This window comes from Agelaius tricolor, unplaced genomic scaffold (genome assembly GCF_023055355.1).
Source record: "Agelaius tricolor isolate 1412-34295 unplaced genomic scaffold, bAgeTri1.0.p SCAF_40, whole genome shotgun sequence".
NCBI lineage: Eukaryota > Metazoa > Chordata > Aves > Passeriformes > Icteridae > Agelaius > Agelaius tricolor.
Window position 1 is genome coordinate 3,266,425 of NW_027269300.1, and position 16,015 is coordinate 3,282,439.

The window sequence follows — 16,015 nt, forward strand, 5'->3', positions numbered from 1 at the left end:
GTAAATCATGCAGATTGTTGACTTTTGTGCTGATCTCCATCTTTTGAGGCCTTATTGTTTTCTCCGAGATCTTCCACCCTAGATATTTCCAAGGTGCGACCTCCTGAATCTTTGAAACACTGATTTCCAGACCTGCCTTTTGCACTTCTGCAATCACACGGTCACGAGCCTTTTGCAGATCTTGTTGTGTTGATGCCGCAATGAGCAAATCATCCATATAGTGAATGATTCTCACCTTCGGGAATTTCTTCCGCGCTGGTGACAAAGCTCGTGCCACGTACCATTGGCAGATTGTCAGCGAGTTCTTGAGACCCTGAGGAAGAACCACCCAATGGTACCGCTGCAGAGGCGTTTCCTTGTTGATACTTGGAACTGAAAAGGCAAGCCTTGAAGCATCATCTGGATGAAGCGGAATGCTGAAGAAACAGTCCTTGAGGTCAATGACCACAAGCGGCCAATCTCTGGGAATCATTGAAACAGATGGAAGGCCCAGCTGAAGCGGTCCCATGTCTTCGAGAACTTCATTGATCTTCCTGAGATCGTGCAACAGCCTCCATTTGCCTGATAGCTTCTTTTTGATGACAAACACTGGAGAGTTCCAAGGGCTGTCTGTTGGCTTGATGTGTCCCTTCTGCAATTGTTCTTGGACCAGGTTTTTCAGCGCACCCAACTTTTTTCGCTCCAGGGGCCACTGATCCACCCAGACTGGATCATCCATTCTCCAAGTCAACTTCAGTGTGGCGAGTGCCGCAGTGACCCCCACTAAAAATCCATCTTGATCTTCGTGCCCCATTGTGCCAAAAGATCTCGTCCCCAAACTGTGATTGGCTTTTGCAGAACAAAAGGACAAATGATCGCCGTCTTGTTTCCTGGTCCCGTGACAACGATGGCATTCTCACTCTGCAGACACAGAGAAACTCCCCCTATGCCTGAGAGAGATCCCAAGGGCGCAATCAAGTTCCAATTGCAAGGCCAAAAGATGTAGGATATTACTGTGACATCTGCCCCTGTGTCGAGCATGCCTCTGACCGCTATTGTTCTGTCTCCACAAGTCAACTGACAAGTGAGTGTGGGTCGGTCTCGACCTATGTGTTTTATCCATGTAGTGTGTATTTCAACATGCTCCTTCAAAGGAAGCTCTTCCTCGTTGAAAATTGACATGACTTCTTTAATGGCGTGTGGTGGCAAGGCGAAAGCTCTCGGGACCTGAGTGTTTTCTGCTACGGTCAATGGTGGACGAAGCGCTTTGGCCAAAACTGTCAGCTCTATATTCTTGTCTGCAGAAACAACTGTTGGATAAACAATAAGTCCAAGGATGCTGCTTCTGTCTTGTCCTACTATTAAAAAATCTTGTCTCTTATATGAATCTCCGTGGATACCTGTTGGAATCTCTGCATGACTTTCATCCAGAAAGCATACTAATTTTGAAGCTGCCAATGTGCACTGTGCTCCTGGTGGAAGGAGGTCTGGGTCGCTGGGGAATCGGCTGAAGATTTTGCTGAGGGTGTGTGCTTGACGTTCCCTGATGACTGTTCTGTTTGCTGTTGTGTCGCCGCCATCACTTGTGTCAACGCGCGCTGGCGGTTTGTGGGCGTGCTCCTTTTCCCGTTTCCCGGATACAGTAAAGGATTCCCTTCCACATCCGTCTGAGAATAACATTCTCTCACAGAGTGCCTTCCTCTTCCGCACCGTGCACAAAGTGGCTTTTCGGGTTTTGGCATCTGCACCTGTGCGTGCATCTGTGCACAATTCTTCTTCATGTGTCCAAACGCCCCACACTTGTAGCATTGTCCTCCTGATGGATTGTTCTTTTTCTGGATGGTTGCAAGAACTTTACTCATGTTTTCACTCTGTTGTTGAAGTACTTTTTCCAGCATTTTTTCCAACACCTTGTCTTCCGACTGTTTTTCCAAGTGTTTCTTCAACTGTTCTCCCCATTCTCCCCTCAGCTCATCCCTCACGATCGACGTGACATGCTGAGGCGTTCCCACCTTGCTGCATGCCTCCACCAGCTCTGCCAAGGATGGCTGTCCTGGCATTGCGCTAATGACCCATTGACAATCCGGGTTGGCATTGCTGAAGGCTAGACTTTCCATGAGAGGTCTTTTCACTGCATCATCAGTCACTTGTCGATCCACAGCTTGCGTGAGTCAATCTATGAATGATGAATATGGTTCCGTGGGACCTTACCTGATGCATGAGAATGGAACTTCCAGAACTCCCGCCGGGGCGATCTGCAGGATCGCTTTGCGTGCTGCTTCCTTGATGTCATTCAACACCCGTCGTAGAAGTCGTGCTGCTTGCTCTGCTGGATTGTCATCTGGAGGATCCCCTGCCAACTGTGCCTCTGTGAGATTTGCGTTTGGCCCACCTTGATAACTGTTTCTCAACTCTGTGAGATACCTTTGCCATCTTCTTTCCCAGATGAGGTTCTGCGTGTCTGTGAGGATCATTGACACGAGGCTTCGGATATCATATGGTGTGAGGTCGTACATATTGAATGTCCCCCTCAGGAGTTGTTTGAAGAATTGTGAATTCAGCCCATTATTCCGAATGGCCTTTGCTAGGTCTTTGATTATTTCATGACCCATCCTTTCCCATCTCGGATTCTGACCCTGTGCATCGTATGTCACTGGCATTGTCAGATCTCCTGATCCTTGAAACAAATCCTTTTCTTTTGCCAACTCTTTCCTGATTCTTTTCCAATTCATTGTTTTCACTGGCTGTTCTTCTTCCTCCTCTGGAAACTCCATCGGTAGCTGCATGCACAGTGGAGTCGTAGAGGTCCTTGGTGATTCTTTGTTCCACATTCTTTGTCTTGAGGTTTTCGGTCTCACTGCCAAATCCAAAAAAGAAACTTGAGGTTCTTGTGGTCGTGTTCTTCTGGCTGTATCAAAAGAATGCAGAAGGCTCTTTGTTGCTTCTGCTGCCGAAAACATCCATGCCGGAATTCCTTCTGATGCTGTGATTTGTATCATGTCTTCTCCTTGTGAGTGCACCTCACCTGAAGTGTCTTCAACTTTGCAAAATCCCGAAGTTGAGGGATAGTCCATTTGTTGTGTCGCTGTTATTGTTTTCTTCGATGTAGTTTTCTTTTCATATGTTGTTGGAAAAAATCGCTGCATTGTTGCAGTTTCGCCAGCAGGTGGCGTTGTGGCTCTGTTAACAGGCCTGGCATGTCCTGCACTGCGGTCCTCCCCCCATAAGGTGGCGCTGTCATCTGCCTGGACGACCGTGATGATGTCGCAAACTCGATCTGCTCCTGTTCAGCAGACTGCAACGTTTGCGATGGTGTTTAAGACCGAGTCTGCATGGCTGTTGACTGAGCTAACAATGGAGGTTGAATACGTGAACGTCTCCCTTGGATGGAAGAGGTTTGGACCACAGGGATTGAAACTGAAGGCATCGGGATTGGAGAGGGGGTAGAGCTCCGGCATGTCGAAGCCCGAACATGGCCCCTCCTCCTCGCTCGAGACATGACGGGGGATCGGACCCACCTCCGACCGTGCTCTGCCCCTACTTTCCACCCACGCGTGCCCTCGGGAATGCCTCCTGCCTCCCCTGAACTGATGTCACTGTCTCCTTCCCACTCCGTCTCCGAAGTCTCCTCCCTAGGATCCGTTCCTGACCCCCTCTCCTCCTCCTCTGATGCTTTATCCACTCCCCCTGCCGGTGCGTGCAGCCCTCCCCCTGCTGGTACCCCTGTTTGCGCCATGATCCAGGCCGATCTCCGCGTCCCGACTTCCGGCTTTGGTGTCATCACCGCGCGTCTCCTGCGTCTCCCTACGGTAGCCGGCTGGAGCCCTGCAGCTGCCGCATGCTCACTGCCCATGTCTGACGCTGCCGCATTGGTTTGAGAGCCCTCCCCAGATGTCCTGTGAGCCTTGCCCTCCATGTGCACTTTTAGCACCGCGCCGGCCAAGATTGCCGCCGCCCTCGGCGTTGCGCTCGCAAAAGCCACACCACAACCTGTGTCCTCCATCGCCTCCGTGCCCCTCCCACCAGCTAGCGCCGCCGCCACTGCGCAGCCGTGCCCGCTGCGAGAAAGCGCATCCCCCCTCCCCTCTGGTCCCCCTTCGACCCCCCCTTCCCGACTCCACCACTTGTTTCATCCCGTCTCCCTCTGGCTCCTGTGAATCGGGAAGGTGCGCTCCTAAGGAGCGACCCGTTTCCTCGATGTCGCTGGGAGAAAACCTTAACTCATCTGGGATTGGAATGGTGTCGTCTGTGCCTGAGTCGGAGCCCGAAGCCCCTGTACTCTCTGGGGTTTCAGGACGTTTTGGAGGTCCCTTGGGTTTTCGGAATGGTGGGACTGAAGGCAATGACATTTCTCCCTGCTCCCCTTCCTCGGGATCAGAGCCAATCTCCGTTCCGAGCCTTGCTCTCCTCCCTCCGCCCCTGTGGGATTTATAACAAGTTGTTGCCTGGCCAACCTCCTAGACTGTGCTGAGGTCGCTTCTAACATAACTCGTGCAGGAGACAGCAGCTTCAAGGCCGTCTTATCATTTTTAATAGCTAAGAGATAAAGGTGTCTATTAATTTCCTGCCAAAAACCCACTTCAAACAACAGACGCATCTCTGAGTATGGGTTATTACACCACACCCATACCAACAGATCTTTAAGCTTTTTCTTTGGGATTCCTATAGTATGTATTTCTGCCACGCCTTGTAAGGCGGACAAAATCCCTAATTGTTCCTGGGAGAGTACACCCCCCATGTTCTTAATTTTTGACCTTCTCACCGAATTTGTGTCATCAGAGCAGTCCGAAGGCTCCTGGTCTCTGGCCCGCAGGTCACAGGAGATGGATTCGGAGGCGCCTTTCTGATTCCGATCCGGGCTGTTCTGCTACAAACCTTCTTTGGCAGAAGTGGAGTGCGATGTTCTCAGTGGCTGCTGCCTCTTCAGACTCCTCTGGATGCTTTCTGGCTGCTTTCCCAAGGAGTTATCAGCGCTCTCCTGGGAACAAGTCCAGCTCGGGAGCTGCCCACTCAGCACTTCGGGGTCTGTGAGAGATGCCTGCCGTTCACCGCTCATGGGTGCCCACCGGGGCCCACCGATGCCCACCGGGGCCCACCCAGGGATGCCAGATGTCCAGTTGGCTGTCTGTCTCTGCCCAGACACGTGTAGGGTGGTTCTGGGGCTGCCCGCGTTTCAAAGGACGAGTCTGCACTCTTCAGTTTTCGGTCTTCAGATTGTTTATTATTTCTTATCTATAGAATTTTCTGTCTGCCCAGCAGAGGTCTGACCTGCAAGGCAGCCAAGAGCACTCTGACCACCCACGGGGCAGTCGTGTCTTTTTATACTAAAATCTACATATATCATATTTACCTTTACTTCCCAATACCTTTCACCCATATTAGGAAGTGCACCTTCACCATGAACCAATCCCCAAGTGCCAACATCACCACAGAAAATGGATGACAAGAAGAAGAAAGAAGAAGGACAAGTCATGTCCTGATCCCTCCATCTTGTCTCCATAACCCCCCTGTACTAAAACCCTAAAATCTATGTTTTACACTGTAAATACATCATTCTTGCACCATTCACTCCCAAGTGACTCTCATGTCCTCAAACAGATGTCACATCCCTAGAGGGGTCGAAGTCAAGCCACCAGATGCTCCTGGCAATATTCCAGGACTTCCAAGCCCCCCAAGGGTTCTCTCGGTAACTCTGGACATCCAGAGTGATGTGCTGAGTTCCCACAATGGGCATCATTAAAATACAGAAAGAGCTTGAGGTTGCCAGGGCTTGTGCAGCTGATTGGAGTCAGTTTGCAGTTCTGTTAAGAATGAAGATTTCAAAGTGCACCTCATGACTTTTTTCTTTAATCAAGTGAGTATTTTTTTATTTTCCAGATCGGAGAAGAGCTGATAGAAGCATTCCCCAGGTGATCTTGATGCTGAATGTCTCCTTACGAGGTCTGGCCATGGAGAATAATGAGCCCCTTGAGGGCTGAGTCTGTTTGGACCAGCTGCTCCTCACCCCCAGCCTCACCATGTCTGTATGGCCCACCTGGGACTGACATTCCCATGCCCTGCACAGAACCTTGCCCCCTGAGCTCTGCAGCTCCATGTCCCAGCCCATTGCACCATGTCCCACCTGCTCTCCTCGGGGCTCTACCTGCACACAGGCCCAGGAGAAGTTTTCCTGTTGGGAAGGAAAGAATAGAAAAGCCTGAGCAGGTTTCCTAAACAACAAACCCCACTCAGGACCCACCTGCTCAGTCCAGGCTGCCGGGAATGGTGTCACCTTTCTACAAGGGACAGTGTGAGCAGAAATGATCTCTGGGAGCAGAATTCTCTCAGTCTTGCAGCTGAATCCTCTGTCCCTGTCCTTTCCCTGGCTGTCTGTTGCAGATGGAAGATCCTCACCTTTAACCTCTCTCTTGAATGCAAACAGATGTTCCCAGGTGTGTTAAGCAGGATTTACTCAATGTTTCCTCAAAACTTTTGTGTTCCCCATGGAACAAAGGGGCCATTTTGGCACAGAGGGGGCGATGTGGAAGCAAGGAGTCAATTGTGACCCTGGGTGCCATGGAACCAAGGGGCCATGGTGACACAGCAGGGCCACATGAATCCAGTGGTCCATTGTGACACTGTGGATCCAAGGAGACCATGCAGACACCCCTGGAACCTCATGGAACCAAGGAGTCCATGGTGACCCAGCGGAGCTGCCTGGAGCCCATGGTCCATGGTGACACTGCCCATCCAAGGAGGCCATTGTGACACTGCGGGAGCTCATGGAGTGAGGGAGGCCAGTTGTGACACTGAAGAACTTCATGGCACCAAATATCCATGGTGACACAGCAGGGCATCATGGGAACCAAGGAACCGCTGCTGGCATTGGGAAACTCATGGAACCAGGGGCCCTTGTGGCACTGCAGAACCAACAGAGCTGGTGGACCTTGTGCCCTGGCCCTGCACAGCTCCTTGGGAGGCACGGCAGGAGCAGCACCCTGGGAACCTCGGGAATGCCCCTCTGGCATCCATGGCACACACTGCCAGGGGCTGGAATTCCAGTTCCCAGCCAGGAAAAGATGTTCCTGACCTGGAAGGCACAAGCCCTTAAAGAAGGGACCAAAAACCAAGTAAGATCTTGCTCTTATAGTGACATTTCCCTGCCAGCCTTCATAACTTCACCTATGGTTGTTGTAGCTCATGGACTGGGAATTCAATCAGGGCAGGTTTTTGGTGAGAGTTGCCCTGGGTCAAGGGAGACACTGAGAGAGAAACTGAGCAGGCAGAGAAAGGCAGGAGAGAAAGGGGGACACAAACACAATCAGCTGAGAAGGTGGCACTCTGAAAAACAGAACTGGAACTGACTGAAAATGAATGGGACAGAAAGAAGTAATTTTGTAACTTGATTTCCTATCAAAATACAATTTTCTCCATTTCTCACAAACCTCCTGCCAGTGTCATTCAGCAGGGCTGTCAGAAAGGTTTTGTTCTGAGTGAATGTTCCAGGCTGCAGCCACATGCAAAAAGGGAATGGGGATTTTCCTGCTCCTGGTGAGTTTGACATCCTCAGATGAGGAAAGGAGGAGGCACGAGAGGAAAAGGGCAGCTGGGCTTCATCCTTCCACAGAAAAGAGTGAGGAGAAAATCTCCAGTTCTGTTGACAAGGAGGAGGAGGAGGATGACGAGGACAAGGAGGAAGAAGAGGAGGGGGAGGAGTGTGACAAGGAGGATGAGGAGGAGGAGGAGGAGGAGGAGGATGATGAGGAGGAAGGGGGTGTGGAGGAGGAGGACAAGGACAAGGAGGAGGACTTGGAGGAGGTGGATGAGGAGGAGGCCGTGGAAAAAAAGGAGGAAAAGGGGGAGAAGGAGGAGAAGGAAAGGGAGGAGGAGGACAAGGATGACGAGGAGAAGGAGGAATAGGATGAGGATGACGAGGAGGAGGAGAATGAAGAGGAGGAGGAGGAGGAGGACAAGGAGAAGGAGGAGGATGAGGATGAGGAGGAGGATGAGGAGGACAAGATGGGGGATGACGATGAAGAGGACAAGGAGGAGGAGGACAGCGATGAGGAAGAGGACAAGGAAGAGGATGATGAAGAGGAAGAAGAGGATGAGTAGGAGGAGGACGAGGAGGAGGAGGAGGATGAAAAGGAGGAGGACGAGGACGAGGACGAGAACAAGGAGGAGGAGGAGGACAACGAAGAGGAGGAGAAGGAGGAGGAGGAGGACAAGGACGAGGAGGATGAGGACGAGGAGGACGAGGAGGATGAGGACGAGATGGGGGATGAGGATGAAGAGGACAAGGAGGAGGAGGACGACGATGAGGAGGAGGACAAGGAAGAGGATGACAAGGAGGAGGAGGAAGATGAGTAGGAGGAGGACGAGGAGGACGAGGAGGAGGAGGAGTAGGACAAGGACAAGGAGGATGAAGAGGAGGAGGAGGATGATGAGAACGAGGAGGAGGAGGATAAGGAGGATAAGGAGGAGGAGGGGGAGGACAAGGACGAGGAGGAGGACGAGGTGGACGAAGAGGAGGATTAGGAGGAGGAGGACGAGGAGGAGGAGAACAAGGAAGATGATGACGAGGAAGAGGAGGAGGATGAGTAGGAGGAGGACGAGGAGGAGGAGGAGGAGGATAAGGAGGTGGAGGATAAGGAGGAGGACACGGGCACTTCAAACCAGTGTAAGGACTTTGAAAACTGGTGTGAGAATAAATGATCTAGAAATATACATGGATGTGTCTCCGATCATTCACTGCACTTGGAGTAGATTCTTGATAGATGATGCATGGGAAGGAGCAAATCTGGACTAAATCTGATTTTGTTATTTGTGTGCTGTAATGCAGCCTCGAGAAGGAGCAATGCTTTCATGCCGCTGTATACACCAGTGTCTGAGGCAGGTGAATGCTCCGGAGGCTCCCCTGAGGGCGGCAGCGATGGCGGCGCCGCTCCCTCAGTGCCGACCGGGCCGAGCGGGCGCCCTTTGGGCCCAGACGGGACTGCAGCTCCTCCGGGGCCCACTCAGCTGCCCCCGCCGAGCTTGGGCATTCGCCGAGCTCCGAGAAGCCGCCGGTGCTGCTGCGGCTGAAGCGCAAACGCCCCGGGCGGAGGAGCGACCCTGCCGCTGCCGCTGCCCTGGCCCCGAGCCCTTCTCCGGCCCGGACAAGGCGCCGCTGCGGCTGGCAGCCGCCCCTCAGCCCCCGGGCCCGGCCCCGGCAGGCGGGAAGCCCTGGGCAGCGCCCTTGCGGCAGCAGGGACCGAGCCCCGGCACCGGGCTCTGGCCCCGTGGTGCCGCAGGGCCGAGGGGGACACGGGCAGGGCGCTCGGCGCCATCGCCCCCAACCCCGAGGCCCCTTTGGAGCCCGGCCCGGGGCTCGCCCCCGCCTCCTCCAAGGCCCTGCTGGGCTCGGGCTGGTGCTCAGCGCTGGGCCCGGCTCTTGTGCTCGCCCCGAGCGGGGTTTGTTTGCAGCCCGGGGTGCTGAGGATCTCATGGGAAATGTCACTGCAAGGGCGGTGTTGATCAGCCCGGTGCTTCCTTTGTGCTGTGCCTTACACTGCTGTTTTGTTTTATTCGGCTTTTAGAGCCTGCCTGTGAAGAGAAGCCCTCCAGAAGCACGGAGGCTGCTGAAACATCCGACATCCTCGCCCTAAGCAAGGGATGGAACAGCACAGACTGCTGAAAAGATTCCAGCTGGTCTCAGGGCACAGAGAAAGCCTGTTTAACTTGGTATTTGGTGGTCCATGTCTGTATAAAAGAATGCTCTAAAATGTCAGCTTTCAAGAAAATGTCCTAGGTTGATGTTTCCTGTGCTGGTGAGAGTCTTTTAAACCCAGCCTTCTCCTGACCTCTCTGCTGTTGCAGTTCCATAGACAGAGGTTGTTGTCTTTTACCCCTTCCCATGGGCAGGCTGGTGTTCAGCCATCTCCAGGACAGCAGGGCCCCATCCCACGTCACTGTGACCTGGGAAGGCAAAATCCATCACTCCAAATGTCCCCCCTTGTTCCTTCTTGCCAGACATTTGGCCCTGGCACTGGGGTTTGCTGCTGGTTGCTGCAGGAAGAGGGAAAACCCTGTGACATACTGGGGTACATGGAACCAAGGAAACCCCTGTGACACTGTGGGGCCTGATGGAACCAAGGGTCCTTTGTGACACAGGGGCCACATGGAGCCAAATATCCATTGTGACAGTTTGGGATCTCATGGAACCCATTGTTCATTGCGACAAAGCAGATCCAAGGAGACCATGGTGTTGCTCGTTGTTCATGCAAAGCTTTTGCATTAATCATGGAATCATGGAGCCCATTGTGACACAGCAGGGCCCCATGGAACCAAGGGGCCATGGTGACACTTGGAACAAAGGATACCACTGTTGAGCACAGAACCTCATGGAACCAAAAGTCCATTGCCACAGAGCAAGGCCTCATGGAACCATGGAGTCCAAAGGTCTAAAACATTTCCTGCACAGTTCTGCCTTGGGTGAGGGGAATGTTATTGGTGACAGCTTGGTCTTGGCACACACTTGAGGAGTGTGTCTGTTTGCAGTGGGGAAACTCAGGAGTTTCAGATTGCTTCAAAAAACCCCAAAAAGGGAAAACCCCTCTTAGGCTGGGTGCAGCCAGCTCTCCAAGCACAGCAGGTCCCAGGGGAGTGAGGACAGACAGGATGGGGCTGGGCAATGTGGAGCAAGGCTGTCCACACTGGGTCAGAGCTCCAGGCACAGCTTCTGTGAGCAGCCCAGAGCTGCTGAGGAGAGACCCTGGGTCAATCTCAATCACAGAATGCTGCAATTGTCTCTGCTCCAAAGAGAGCAGTAATAAAATACGTCCTTTAAAATAGGAGTGTATATTTTTTAGAAGCTCTTTGAAATATTTCTCCATAACTGGACTAGGAAACCTAGAAACTTAGGAGAGCCAAGGACACTGTTGCAGCTTCAGGCCCAAAAAGTGCAAACAGTGAATTGAGGAGAGCAGACTGGGAGGATGGGACTTCACAACCTGAAGCTGTAATTGCATAATTAACCCCAATATGGAAATGGACCAAAACCTCTAAAAATGTGTGAACCATTGTCCATCTTGGGTGTACCCTCAGCCAGGCTCTTGCACTGCCCCAGGTGTATCCTTTGAAGGCCTTTTAATAAATCCCTACTTTATTCCTGTAACACTGTCCAGCCCCTGTTCTAGGCAGCCTCTCAAGGCATCAAGGCCTGGCTGGCTGGGACACCTGGGGGCCACCTGACAGGTCCAGCTGACCCTGGCATGTCGAGGGCTGCTGCTCATCTGCCCCTGGAGCACTGGGGCTCTGGGCTCTCCTTCCTGTGGGAAAGAGCTGCCCTTCTCCTCCAGGTGCCCATGGCCAAAATCAGGATTCCTCCTCCAAATTTCCATATTTGCAAAGATTGTTCCCAGATGAAGTCTGCCAGGACAGACAGATCTGGCTGGCTTGGCCACCTGGGGGCCACCTTGTGACAGTGTTCACAGGGGTTTTCAGGATGAGGGAAGAGACATAGATTTGACTCCATATTTCAGAAGGCTTGATTTATTATTTTATGATATATATATATTACATTATAACTATACTAAAAAGAAATAGAAGGAAAAGGTTCATCGCAGAAGGCTAGCTAAGAATAGAATGGAAAAGAATGATAACAAAAGGCAGCTCTCTCAGACTCTGTCTGAGATAGCTCGGCCTTGATTGGCCATTAATTATAAACAACCTAGATGGGCCAATCAAAAATCCACCTGATGCATTCCACAGCAGCAGATAACCATTGCTTACCTTTTGTTTCTGAGGCCTCAGCTTCTCAGAAGGGAAAAAAAAACCTAAGAAAGGATTTTCAGAAAAAGATGTCTACGACACCACCTCTCATCTACCTTTGAAACACTGGGGCTCTGTGCTTTCCATCCTAATAAGAAGCACTCTCCTTCCTGTCCTGGTGCCCACAGCCAAAACTGAGATTCCACCTCCAAAATTCCCCATGTCCAAGGATTTCACCCAGATGAAACGTGCCAGGAGAGACAGATTGGGCTCTCTTGGCCCATGGGTGGCCACCTCTTGTATTCCTCTAAGAAACTTGGACTTCACACTTTTCTTTCTTATGGGTAAACCATCCATCTCTATCAGGTGCCCATGGTCAAAACTGAGATTCCACCTCCCAAATTCTGTGTATGCAAGGATTTCTCCATGATGTAAGCGGCCAGGACAAACAGGTCTGGCTGGTTTGGACTCTCAGGAGCCTTCTCTCTCTGCTTCTGCCACTCAAATTCTTGAGCTCTGTGCTCTCCTTCCAATGGAAAAGAACCGTCCTTCTTATCCCTGCAGAAATGGCCGAATTTTTGATTCCACCTGCAAAATTCCCTATATCCAAGGGCTGCTTTCAGACAAAAGCTGCCAGGAGAGAGAGGCCTGGCTGGCCTTGGCCTCTGGTGGCCACCTTTCATCTGGCCCTGAAACACTGGTGTTCCACGCTTTCCTTCCTATGGAAAAGAACTGTCCTTCTCCTCCAGGCATCGATGTCCGAAACTGTTATTCCACCTCTACAATTCCCTATATGCAAGGATGGCTCCCTGACAAAATCTGCCAGCACTGTCCAATCTGGCTGCCCTTGGCCTCTGGTGGCTGCCCCTCGTCTGCCCCTGGAACACTGGGGCTCAGTTGTTTCCTTCCTATGGAGACCCCAGTGACACTGTGAGGACCTGGTGGAACCATGGAGACCATTGTGACACTCTGGGATACCATGGTGACACCGTGGGGCTTCATGGAACCAAGAGACCACCATGGCTCTGTGGGGCCTTGTGGAACCATGGAGACCATTAGGACCCTTCAGGGCCTCGTGTAACCATGGGGCCATTGTGACACCTCAGGGACTCATGGAATCAAGGGAACCACTGGGACATTGTGGGGGCCCATGGAATGAGAGGAACATGAAACACATCTGGCTGATTGGCCTCCTAGGGGTGACCTGACAGGTCTGGCTCATCTCAGAATGTCAAGGGCTGCCTCTCATCTGCCCATGAACCACTGGGGCTCCATGCTTTCCTTCCTATGGAAAGAACTGTCTCTCTTTTCAGACGCCCATGGACAAAATTGGTACTCCGCCCTAAAACCTTGCTGTATGCAAGCATATCTCTCAGAGAAAAACCTGTCAGCACTGGCTGGCCTTGGCCTCTGGTGGTCACATCTCATCTGCCTCAGAAGCACCAGAGCTGTGCAGCAGCTGCAAGACAGCCCTGCCAGAGCCAACTTGGGCAGCACTTTGGCCATGGCTGCTGGGCCTGGGCCTGAGGCAGGAGCAGGAGACAAGTGACCCTTGCAGGCCTGGGGCCTCATGGCCTCCTTGTCCCTGCTCAGCAGCCTGGCAGGGGCCGCCCCATGCTCCTGCCCTAGCATTGCACATCCCCACATGCCAGTGCCCATCCCGGCAAGAGCCCTGAGCAAGGAGGGAGGGACAGGATCTGCCTGGCCAGGCCCTGGGGCTCAGGCCTTGGCCCTTGGCATTCCTCAAACACATCCAGCTTTGCTCAGCACCAGAGACACCTTGGCCTTGTTTGTCCCCAGCTGTCATCACTGCCTCCAGTGTTCTGCTCTAACTGGAACCTGGGGACACTTTCTCAGTCGTGTCCCTCAGTGGGACCCATTAAAACTTCAAGAAACTTCAGAATTTTAATTTTACTTTGAGTTCTTGAGAAGTTTTCTGTAACACTCTCTCAGGGACTGAGTCTGATGTAAACAACCCCAAATCCCCAAGAGGCTCATTAAAGTCCTTGTGCTGTGTCTGTGCTGCTGAGCTTTAAAGGAACAGCTCTTCCCAGGGCCAGCTCCTCTCCCAGCCCAGCAGGGCTGAGGGCTCTGCCTGCAGGCACTGAGGGGACAGGAGCCAGGCAGAGACAGGCCGAAGGCAATCAGGATTGGGAAGACATTGAGCTGAGACTTCACCTGGGGAAAGATCTTCACAGCCCTGTGCATGGTGAGTGTGTGGGTGCAGGGCAATGTCCCCTGTGCTCCTGGAGGGATCTCCTGAAGCCAGCACACCCCAGAGCCTGGGGGATGTGTCAGGAGGACTCTCCCAGTTTCTCTGTGGCACAGGAGGAGCAGGAGGAGCAGGAGGAGGAGGAGGAGGAGGAGGAGGAGGAGGAGGAGGAGGATGTGCTGCAGAGCAGGGCTCCCCTTCTGAGGGGACTTGTCGTGAGCTCATTCAGGGCAGGAGTTTCCTGCTTGGGTCTCTGCTTTCCTGAATCTGTGCTCCCACTTTTCCCTGGCACAGCTGGGTGGCAATGGAAACTCAGCTGTGCATAGGAGAGCAGGGGCTGAGACTCTTAAACCATCACACTGAGGATTCCTGGGCACCTCAGCAAGTGCCTGCACCTGCCCAGCCTCCAGATCCATGCAGCATCGCCTTTCCATGGTGCCCAGGCTGGGGGAGCTGTTCTTTAATCCCTGCAGGGCCGAGCAGCTGCAGGGCAGGGCTGGCCCAGGGGCTGGGTTGGGCTCTGGCAGCTCTGGCAGGGAAGGAGCCCGGGGCCACAGGAGCAGCTGGGGCTGGGACAGCTCCAGCAGCAGAGCCGTGGGCAGGGAGGCAGGGAGGCAGTGCTGAGGGCAGCCCTGCTGCAGGGCAGATGTGGCACCTGCCGGGCCTGCCCTGCAGGGCAGACACTGCCCTGAGCAGCACAGCTCTTGTGTCCCCTCGCAGCCAGCACAGCCCTCAGCCCGGGGGCTCGGGGCCCTCAGTCCCTCCTGGGCTGGCAGAGCAGCCCCAGAGATGAAGGGCATCTCTCCGGCCATGTGCCCATTCATTCCCTGCTGACCAGGGCCTGAGGGCCACTGTCCTGCCCTGCTGCTGCCTGGCAGGGGCTGGGCAGGGCTGGGCAGGGAAAGGCTTTTCCTCAGGCCCGGCTCTCTCTCCCCTTGCCTTGCCCAGGTGCTGCTGGCATTGCTGAGGGGCTCTCTGGAATGGCAGTTCCAGCTGCAGGGCCAGGCCCAGCCCTTGGGCTCCTCCTGTGCAGGCTGAGCACAGCAATGGGGTGTCCCAGCTCCCTGTGCCCGGGGAGCTCTGGGCAGGGCAGCCTGGGAGGCTGGCAATGAGCCCACTCTCCTGACTCTGGGAAAGGCAGGAGCCACTTTGTGTGCCAGGGATCCCTCTGCTCTCTGCAGAGTCTCCTGGCTGTCCACGGTAACATGGGAGTGGATTTCAGAAAGGTGCAAGTGCAGGCCAGCTGGAACAGGAGAGAGGGACAGAGCAGCTCCCCTCAGTCTGCACTAAGCCTCAGAAAACCCTCCTGCCTCCCTGGACTCTCTGTTCTTCCACAGTGCAGCAGAATCTCTCGTTCTGCCTCCAGCAATCCCCATCCCTTCACCCAGGCAGCTCCTCTGCCTTAGCTGAACATTTTTTATCCAAGTCCAAACAACCAGGCCCCTGCCCTCATTGTTCCCCTGCACTGACTGGGGGTCAGGGCTGACTCCCAGGTGTCCTGCAGCTGAAGGTCCAGTTCCTGACACAACACTGGCCAACAGCAATCAGGGCTCCAGCAACAAAGGTGAAGGAAGATATTTGAGACATGGACAGGGCGAGGTGTTCAGTGGCAGGGAAGAGTCTGTGAGAAAGGGCTTTGACTTTTCTGTGAGAAATCTCCCCTCCATTGCCCTGTCTTTCCTCCTTCTGCAGGTTGAAATGCCCAGACACAGCAAATGTCCAACAGCAGCTCCATCAGGCACTTCCTCCTGCTGGCATTGGCAGACACGCGGCAGCTGCAGCTCCTGCACTTCTGCCTCTTGCTGGGCATCCCTGGCTGCCCTCCTGGGCAACGGCCTCATCATCAGCGTCGTAGCCTGCGGCCACCACCTGCACACGCCCATGTTCTTCTTCCTGCTCAACCTGGCCCTCAGCGACCTGGGCTCCATCTGCACCACTGTCCCCAAAGCCATGCACAATTCCCTCTGGGACACCAGCACCATCTCCTACTCAGCATGTGCTGCACAGCTCTTTCTGTTTGCCTTTTTCATTTCAGCAGAGTTTTCCCTCCTGACCGTCATGTGCTACGACCGCTACGTGTCCATCTGCAAACCC